This window comes from Thermobia domestica, chromosome 5 (genome assembly GCF_964235325.1).
Source record: "Thermobia domestica chromosome 5, izTheDome1.hap1.1, whole genome shotgun sequence".
NCBI lineage: Eukaryota > Metazoa > Arthropoda > Insecta > Zygentoma > Lepismatidae > Thermobia > Thermobia domestica.
The window spans coordinates 25,586,903-25,597,477 of record NC_137458.1 but is presented as its reverse complement, the minus strand read 5'-3'; positions in this window follow the sequence as shown (position 1 = coordinate 25,597,477).

Here is a 10,575-nt window from a genome sequence, read left to right as displayed (position 1 = left end):
ACGGAGGTCATTCACTTCTTTTCCCTAAGCAAAGGGAGGGTTTCCTCCGTTAGAGGGCGGCTTCGCTGTGGTCTGTCTTATTAGCCACTCTAAGTAGCCTACGATCTTCACTCGTCAAGATCAAACGACTGAATGACAAATTGGCAACACAGCTGAGGTCATTCACTTCTTTTCCCTAAGCAAAGGGAGGGTTTCCTCCATTAGAGGGCGGCTTCGCTGTGGTCTGTCTTATTAGCCACTCTAAGTAGCCTATGATCTTCACTCGTTAAGATCAAGCGACTGAATGACAAATTGGCAACACAGCTGAGGTCATTCACTTCTTTTCCCTAAGCAAAGGGAGGGTTTCCTCCGTTAGAGGGCGGCTTCGCTGTGGTCTGTCTTATTAGCCACTCTAAGTAGCCTACGATCTTCACTCGTCGAGATCAAACGACTGAATGACAAGTTGGCAACACAACGGAGGTCATTCACTTCTTTTCCCTAAGCAAAGGGAGGGTTTCCTCCATTAGAGGGCGGCTTCGCTGTGGTCTGTCTTATTAGCCACTCTAAGTAGCCTATGATCTTCACTCGTTAAGATCAAGCGACTGAATGACAAATTGGCAACACAGCTGAGGTCATTCACTTCTTTTCCCTAAGCAAAGGGAGGGTTTCCTCCATTAGAGGGCGGCTTCGCTGTGGTCTGTCTTATTAGCCACTCTAAGTAGCCTATGATCTTCACTCGTTAAGATCAAGCGACTGAATGACAAATTGGCAACACAGCTGAGGTCATTCACTTCTTTTCCCTAAGCAAAGGGAGGGTTTCCTCCGTTAGAGGGCGGCTTCGCTGTGGTCTGTCTTATTAGCCACTCTAAGTAGCCTATGATCTTCACTCGTCGAGATCAAACGACTGAATGACAAATTGGCAACACAACGGAGGTCATTCACTTCTTTTCCGTAAGCAAAGGGAGGGTTTCCTCCGTTAGAGGGCGGCTTCGCTGTGGTCTGTCTTATTAGCCACTCTAAGTAGCCTATGATCTTCACTCGTCAAGACCAAACGACTGAATGACAAATTGGCAACACAGCTGAGGTCATTCACTTCTTTTCCGTAAGCAAAGGGAGGGTTTCCTCCGTTAGAGGGCGGCTTCGCTGTGGTCTGTCTTATTAGCCATTCTAAGTAGCCTATGATCTTCACTCGTCGAGATCAAACGACTGAATGACAAATTGGCTACACAACGGAGGTCATTCACTTCTTTTCCCTAAGCAAAGGGAGGGTTTCCTCCATTAGAGGGCGGCTTCGCTGTGGTCTGTCTTATTAGCCACTCTAAGTAGCCTATGATCTTCACTCGTCGAGATCAAACGACTGAATGACAAATTGGCAACACAACGGAGGTCATTCACTTCTTTTCCCTAAGCAAAGGGAGGGTTTCCTCCATTAGAGGGCGGCTTCGCTGTGGTCTGTCTTATTAGCCACTCTAAGTAGCCTATGATCTTCACTCGTCGAGATCAAACGACTGAATGACAAATTGGCAACACAACGGAGGTCATTCACTTCTTTTCCGTAAGCAAAGGGAGGGTTTCCTCCGTTAGAGGGCGGCTTCGCTGTGGTCTGTCTTATTAGCCATTCTAAGTAGCCTATGATCTTCACTCGTCGAGATCAAACGACTGAATGACAAATTGGCAACACAACGGAGGTCATTCACTTCTTTTCCGTAAGCAAAGGGAGGGTTTCCTCCGTTAGAGGGCGGCTTCGCTGTGGTCTGTCTTATTAGCCATTCTAAGTAGCCTATGATCTTCACTCGTCGAGATCAAACGACTGAATGACAAATTGGCAACACAACGGAGGTCATTCACTTCTTTTCCCTAAGCAAAGGGAGGGTTTCCTCCATTAGAGGGCGGCTTCGCTGTGGTCTGTCTTATTAGCCATTCTAAGTAGCCTATGATCTTCACTCGTCGAGATCAAACGACTGAATGACAAATTGGCAACACAACGGAGGTCATTCACTTCTTTTCCCTAAGCAAAGGGAGGGTTTCTTCCATTAGAGGGCGGCTTCGCTGTGGTCTGTCTTATTAGCCACTCTAAGTAGCCTATGATCTTCACTCGTCGAGATCAAACGACTGAATGACAAATCGGCAACACAACGGAGGTCATTCACTTCTTTTCCGTAAGCAAAGGGAGGGTTTCCTCCGTTAGAGGGCGGCTTCGCTGTGGTCTGTCTTATTAGCCATTCTAAGTAGCCTATGATCTTCACTCGTCGAGATCAAACGACTGAATGACAAATTGGCAACACAACGGAGGTCATTCACTTCTTTTCCGTAAGCAAAGGGAGGGTTTCCTCCGTTAGAGGGCGGCTTCGCTGTGGTCTGTCTTATTAGCCATTCTAAGTAGCCTATGATCTTCACTCGTCGAGATCAAACGACTGAATGACAAATTGGCAACACAACGGAGGTCATTCACTTCTTTTCCGTAAGCAAAGGGAGGGTTTCCTCCGTTAGAGGGCGGCTTCGCTGTGGTCTGTCTTATTAGCCACTCTAAGTAGCCTACGATCTTCACTCGTCAAGACCAAACGACTGAATGACAAATTGACAACACAGCTGAGGTCATTCACTTCTTTTCCCTAAGCAAAGGGAGGGTTTCCTCCATTAGAGGGCGGCTTCGCTGTGGTCTGTCTTATTAGCCACTCTAAGTAGCCTATGATCTTCACTCGTCGAGATCAAACGACTGAATGACAAATTGGCAACACAACGGAGGTCATTCACTTCCTTTCCGTAAGCAAAGGGAGGGTTTCCTCCGTTAGAGGGCGGCTTCGCTGTGGTCTGTCTTATTAGCCACTCTAAGTAGCCTATGATCTTCACTCGTCGAGATCAAACGACTGAATGACAAATTGGCAACACAACGGAGGTCATTCACTTCTTTTCCCTAAGCAAAGGGAGGGTTCCCTCCATTAGAGGGCGGCTTCGCTGTGGTCTGTCTTATTAGCCACTCTAAGTAGCCTACGATCTTCACTCGTCAAGATCAAACGACTGAATGACAAATTGGCAACACAGCTGAGGTCATTCACTTCTTTTCCGTAAGCAAAGGGAGGGTTTCCTCCGTTAGAGGGCGGCTTCGCTGTGCTCTGTCTTATTAGCCACTCTAAGTAGCCTACGATCTTCACTCGTCAAGACCAAACGACTGAATGACAAATTGACAACACAGCTGAGGTCATTCACTTCTTTTCCCTAAGCAAAGGGAGGGTTTCCTCCGTTAGAGGGCGGATTCGCTGTGCTCTGTCTTATTAGCCACTCTAAGTAGCCTATGATCTTCACTCGTTAAGATCAAACGACTGAATGACAAATTGGCAACACAGCTGAGGTCATTCACTTCTTTTCCCTAAGCAAAGGGAGGGTTTCCTCCGTTAGAGGGCGGATTCGCTGTGTTCTGTCTTATTAGCCACTCTAAGTAGCCTATGATCTTCACTCGTCGAGATCAAACGACTGAATGACAAATTGGCAACACAGCTGAGGTCATTCACTTCTTTTCCGTAAGCAAAGGGAGGGTTTCCTCCGTTAGAGGGCGGATTCGCTGTGCTCTGTCTTATTAGCCACTCTAAGTAGCCTATGATCTTCACTCGTCAAGACCAAACGACTGAATGACAAATTGACAACACAGCTGAGGTCATTCACTTCTTTTCCCTAAGCAAAGGGAGGGTTTCCTCCGTTAGAGGGCGGATTCGCTGTGCTCTGTCTTATTAGCCACTCTAAGTAGCCTATGATCTTCACTCGTCGAGATCAAACGACTGAATGACAAATTGGCAACACAGCTGAGGTCATTCACTTCTTTTCCGTAAGCAAAGGGAGGGTTTCCTCCGTTAGAGGGCGGCTTCGCTGTGCTCTGTCTTATTAGCCACTCTAAGTAGCCTATGATCTTCACTCGTTAAGATCAAACGACTGAATGACAAATTGGCAACACAACGGAGGTCATTCACTTCTTTTCCCTAAGCAAAGGGAGGGTTTCCTCCATTAGAGGGCGGCTTCGCTGTGGTCTGTCTTATTAGCCACTCTAAGTAGCCTATGATCTTCACTCGTCGAGATCAAACGACTGAATGACAAATTGACAACACAGCTGAGGTCATTCACTTCTTTTTCCCTAAACAAAGGGAGGGTTTCATTGACGAGAGGTTGACGGGGGTGGAGCCGAAGTATAGTTCGCATAGTTTCCGAGGACACAAGTGGAATAGACAGGCTCTAACAATAAACCAACAAAGGAAAGGAAAGACAGAGTGAGAAACTGTTTTGTAACCCAAAGTACAACAACCGACTCTTCAATGAAAAGTTTCTTGAAATGATATTTTAGTAAAAATTTTTCAGCTTGTTTCTTATTTTAGCTTCCGTCATAATAATGAAAGCTGCAAAGATGCATCGTAATTTACGATACATTTTTCAATTTGTATTGCATTTCCATGATTTTGCATCGCAAACTGCGATGCGATAACCCTGATTCCTACTGTCATTAATCAATCAAACATATAAATGCAGTGTCGGACTGGAGCTGTCAGAGCTAGATGGAGATGGAAATTTGAGGGGCACCTCATGGAGAAAATAATGTAAATATTTTTGATTTTAAAATGCCTTTTAAATATGTTCACAGCATTACGCATACACAGTTATACATAAAACAACTACGACGAAATACCGTAAATGTTGGATTGCAAAGAATAATATAATTACAACCATCAAAAATATGAATGTGCCATAGAGAAATTAGCTGTAGGCTACCTATTTCAGCACAAACAGAATAGAAAATTACTATTAGGTACAATTGTATGGCTATATTAAATAGCACAACGTGAGTAGCAAACCTTTAAGTTCTCTTGAGCCTTCTGCTATCTTCTTATAATAACATTGTAATCTACAGGAAAATTCTGTACGTATTCAGTATTAAGGAGCATTCAGTTCTCCAGTATTCTTTGCACCAAAAAGACCCAGTTTTGATTAATTATCTTTAATTTTGAAAATAAGCGTTCACACGTTACCTGGATAGTTGAAAGAGTCATAACATATTTGCGCACATAATATGAATTGCTATAAGTGCTTTAATTTAAAGTCAGCTCATACAGGAGTCTAAACGCACAGTGTATACAATCCTGTGAGGATTCAGCTGATCCAGATCTGTTTTGTTTTCGTCCCATTTATCTTTATTTCCAGAATCAGCTGGGCACTGAACCACATCAAAGTCACTAGTAGAAGCATCCTTCAAAATTCTTGAAGTAATCTTTGTAATGAGTTCCAAATTGTTTGAGTTGGCGTGACAAAGTTTCTTTACACACGACTGTGTTTTCTGCAAACATTCACGGCTCCATCGGGTAATGCACTTTTCTTTATTTCCTCTCATCTCTCTGGATCTAAACAGGCACAATCATTCATTAAATTTTCATTTGCGGCAAAGATCAAGGTGGTCAACTAGATATTATCTACACCGATTTTGCGAAAGCATTTGATAAAGTAAATCACAAGGTACTAATAGAGAAACTTCGTCAATTTAAATTCTCCGCAGAGTTAATTGGGCTGTTCGAGTCGTATTTGAAAGACCGAAGGCAGTTCGTTGTATATAAGGGATATAAGTCAACCGAATACTTACAACTATCTGGTGTTCCACAAGGGTTAAATTTGGGTCCACTACTATTTGTAATATTTATGAATGATCTTCCTAGATGTATAACGTATTCCCACAAATTATTGTATGCCGATGATCTCAAACTTTTTAGATGTATAAATTCCATAAATGACTGTAATCAACTTCAACAAGATATAAATTCAGTGGTGCAATGGTGTCAAAGTAATTTACTAAATGTAAATATTAGTAAATGTAAAATCATGAGTATTACAAAACGTAAAAAAAAAAAAAAAAAAAAAAAAAAAAACAGTGCAATTCAAATATTCAATTAATGAGACTCAACTACCCGTTCTAAGTACTGTCAATGATTTAGGAGTAATGTGTGATACGAAATTTACATTTGAACCTCATATTGATAACATAATTAATGAAGCGAACAGAAATCTTGGGTTTATTCTAAGAATTAGTAGAGAGTTTCGTAAACCTGCCACGCTTCAAAAAATGTATCAAACTTACGTTCGGTCCAAACTCGAATACGAACTGGGTTTTTGTATGGAACCCAGATACAAAAATTAACTCACTAAAAATAGAAAAATCCAGTCCAAATTTCTTAGGTATCTTGTATATAAGGAAACAAACATTTTTCCAAGAACTGAAAACACTATTTCATTAAATAAGAATTTTGAAACTCTAACCCTCAAACAAAGAAGAACGTTATCTGACATGATATTTTTGTACAAGGTACTTAATAATAAGCTAGACTGCAACGAATTGCTTTCGAGCTTTCAAATAAACGTTCCAGGTGGAAAACCACGTCCAGAAAACTATAACTTTTTTATTGTGCAAAAGCAAGGACTAATATCCTAAATAAGTCGCCAACGTGGAGGATTAGTGCAACCTACAACAGACTCTTAAAAATGGCAAATAATATAGATATTTACGCTGATTGCCTCACAAGGTTTAAAAGGGAATTTGTAAAATATATTATTAATGAAAGATGAACACTGTAATTGGGTATAATACATGTTGTGTTCTGTTTCAATAAAATAAAACATCTCCTCAACACTTGTAAAAGCGGTGTCCAAATTCTTTAGAAGGTTCCACTGGCCGCCTTCTTGCAAAGACGAGTCTTCATCAGAGCAGTTTTCATTTTTATATATATACAAAAAAAGCGATTTTTACTCCGAATTATTTTCGTTGCAAAATCAGCATCCACCCTGAGATAAAGTTCGAGTTACATTTCAACTACAGTTTTACCTTCTTCAGTTTCAATGTGAACACTGCGGACGTTCATGAGAACTAATCAGTTCTCCAAAGTCAATTTCGATAGGAGAAAAATACAGTCGTATCAAGTCACAGAGGTTCACTCAGTTGATTTCTTAGCGTATATTTTATTACTTTATAGAGGAAAATGTACAATCACATATGCACATATGTAAGTACTTGCAAAATGGAAGCAATCATTCTTGCAGAGTCGCTCAACTTTGGAAATTTATAATTTTTCACCACTTTCCAGAACTGTAGACCCATCTCTTGGTTTAATTGCAGAAATGGATCACTTTGTAGATCACACAACTCTACCTGAATATTTTTATCTTGTTCTGAAATGTCACACCTGATGGGATTTGTTAAACAAAATCAACTGAGACCTCATATTACCGAAATCCATAAATCGGTTTATAAACTCTAACGAAAATTTGTCAAGGAGTTCACTACATGATAATATGTTAACATCTCTAAACTATCTATCACTTCTTTGCACGATGGGAAATGTATGAAGTTTCTTCTTTCAAACATTGATCTAGCTTCAAACGACTAGTGAACTCGTCTAGGTATGCAACTAAGTTTGAAATACTTTGATTTTTCCCTTGTAACTTTAAATTGTTGTGTGTTTCTTAATATCTGTTAGGAATGAATGCAAGACTGAAATTAAATATCGGATTCTGCAGCTCGACTAATACAGCCTTAAAACCTTTGTTATTGATTTCACCCAGGAATTCAGAGGAAAAATCATCTGAGGCAATTTCCCTTACTCAACCAATGAACTTCAGTGTAAAATCACCATACTCTGATTCAAGTCCTTCTAGGAAAAAAAAAAAACTTGCGATGAGTTAAAGATTGGTTTTCTTCTCTTATGAAATTAACACACTTTGTCACTATTTTCATAACATTTTTCATCTCCAAATGTTTGGCACACTGAGCTTCTTGGTAAATAATACAATGCAGAGCTGAACAGATAATACCATCTTGACACAGTAAATCAATTAAACCAGAATGAGATTCCTACGTTGAATTAGTGTCATCAGTAACTATTGCAGAAAGCTTCTTTGCGCCATCAATTACGTCTAACACATCCTTTACTGCTCCATATATCCTTGCCTTTGTAGTGCCAAGAAGTGGAGTAACAGGAATAAGGCTTCATATATGCAAGAAATGGAAAAAGATTTTAAATCGTAAGTAAAAGCATATACCTGCCCTCAGTAGTTCTGACGTTTAAAAATATTCACAACCATTCATTTTTCACGCTGAAGCTTGAACAGAAATGGTCCGCTTAAATTTTTAAGTACCTAATGTGGCCAAATAAAGGGAATAAAACAACAATGTAATTATCCTTAACCTTAAATTTACTTTTAGTTTCCGCGCCTAAAATATACATCCATTTTGTATATTAGTCCAAGTCATTGCATTTTACTATTTTAAAAATTTTTATGTTTCTAATAAAATCTATTAAAAAAATGTCAATAATTGTTTTCTCGAGCCGCACGAAAAGATCTCGTGGGCCGCATGCGGCCCGCGGGCCCATAGTTGACCAAACCTGCAGTAAATCTGTGATGTAACATTTATTATAAAGACAATAACCGAAATATTAACTAAAATTTTCTTGAGTTCAATACAACTAAGCCTATTTTATTGTGACAAAAGGGTGCCATAAGAGGGTGGGCGCAGGCGGAGATCTCCGGCTCACCATCCTGTCCAGTCCGACACTGTATATATGTATCCATAAACGAGGGAGCAGGCCTACCCAAAATTAAACTCCTAAAACTGCCCCTGATAAGGACGACCTAAATGCATTTACTGTATATTAGTGCTGTTGAATATTTGTGACATTTGCGGTTTTCGGTTTTTGAGAAAACCGGTTTTCTGAAAACCGAAAACCGCAAAAGCGGTTTTCAAAACCGAAACCGCAAAAGCGGTTTTCAAAACCGAAACCGCAAATGCGGTTTTCAAAACCGAAACCGCAAATGCGGTTTTCAAAAACCGAAACCACAAAAGCGGTTTTCAAAACCGAAACCGCAAATGCGGTTTTCGAAACTGAAACCGCAAAAGCTCTTTTCGAAAGCGAAAGCCGCCCGAAACCGTGTTTGCGGTTTTATAAGGGATTGTCCTTTTCAAAGCAGAAACAATGTTTGCTGTTTTTAATTACACCTTTTAACAATTGTGAAAGCATCTATCGATCGAGACAAATGTATTGATTTATATGTGTGTTTTAACTTTTTTTATTTGCTCCAAGGCTATTAGTGTAATATGTGCAGCACAGTGCGAAAGGGATAGTTCGATGGTTGTACAAGTGACAGCTAAATTAGGGTTGCCATATTTTAAAATCAGAAAAGTGAGGGGTTCTAAACCGTAAGTATTGATGTGAACTTCTGTGTTACAAATACTGACCTGCGATCCTTAGTACTTTTATTTAGTTATTTCTTTGATGACACTTCCAATGTACTTTTCGGCTGCAGGGAAGCAAACTGGACCCCACCTGATTTTCATATATGTTGTAAATTAGACCACAAGGAACACAAATCTGAAGGAATTTTGACATTTCGAATGTCGGAACTCGAGATATTCGAACATAACTTGACCATGGAAGCAAACTGGACGCCACCTGATTTTTATATATTTTGTAAAGTAGGCCACGAGGAACGCGAATCTAAAGAAATTTTGACATTTCGACTTCCCGAACTCGAGATACTAGAACTTATACAGTAGTTTTATGTAATATGTATAAAAGTAACGAAGAAAGTTCTGTCGCTTTTTGACCTATCACTTAGAGCATCGATATGTCACCTAAGACGTACCTGGAAGATCAAAAATAGTACCCATCAGTATCAATGACCTTCTGCCAACGTTCGGGTTGGGCATGGATTCCTTCGCGGTAGAACTTGGTTTGCCGTGAAGCGAAGAAGGTATCAAGTGCATTTAGCACCTCTACTACGGAGTTGAACTGGAGTCCTTTAAAATAAGTGTCCAAGGAAAGGAACAGGTGATAACAGGACGGTACAATGTCCGGACAGTATGGCGGATGCAATAGTGTTTCCCATCCAAAGCGTAGGATAGTGTCCCGGCTCATTCTAGCTATGTGGGGCATAGCGTTGTTCCGTAATGAGGGAACCCCTTATCGATTGAGAAGTGCTGGCTCCAGGGTTTTGAGTTTTTCTTGAACACGGCTCAACTGCTGACAGTACGCAGTTGCATTGATGTTCTGCTCTGACCACCCGGTAGCAGTTCCCGATGCACGATGTCGTGAGCAGTCCACCAAACACACAGGAGGACTTTCTGCTGCATTGCTGATTTCAGCTGTTTTGGAACCGGTTCGTGGGATTTTAACCAATGATGACGACGCCGTAAAGCTTCGTACAGGACCCACTTCTCAACACCCTGTCCAGAAATGGCTCCTTCCTCAGACGAGACAGCAAAGAATCACAGGTGTCTGCACGCGTAGCCTTCTGGCCCGGAGACAAATCATCTGGGACACATAGACCCAACTTGTAGTGCTTCCCAAATTGATGCAGGTGCTGGAGAATGGTTTCTCCATTAACATTGAATAGTAAGACTATTCATGGCTTTGGATTAATTGTTTTAACAAAAGAGACACTGACCAAAGCTTAAAACTTTATTTTAAATTATAATTTGTAACTGTTTCAATTACAATTTCAATTAAATTATAATTTGTTATAACAACATTTATATATATGTCTGTATTTTCATTAATTTCGATCGTGTCTGAAGAA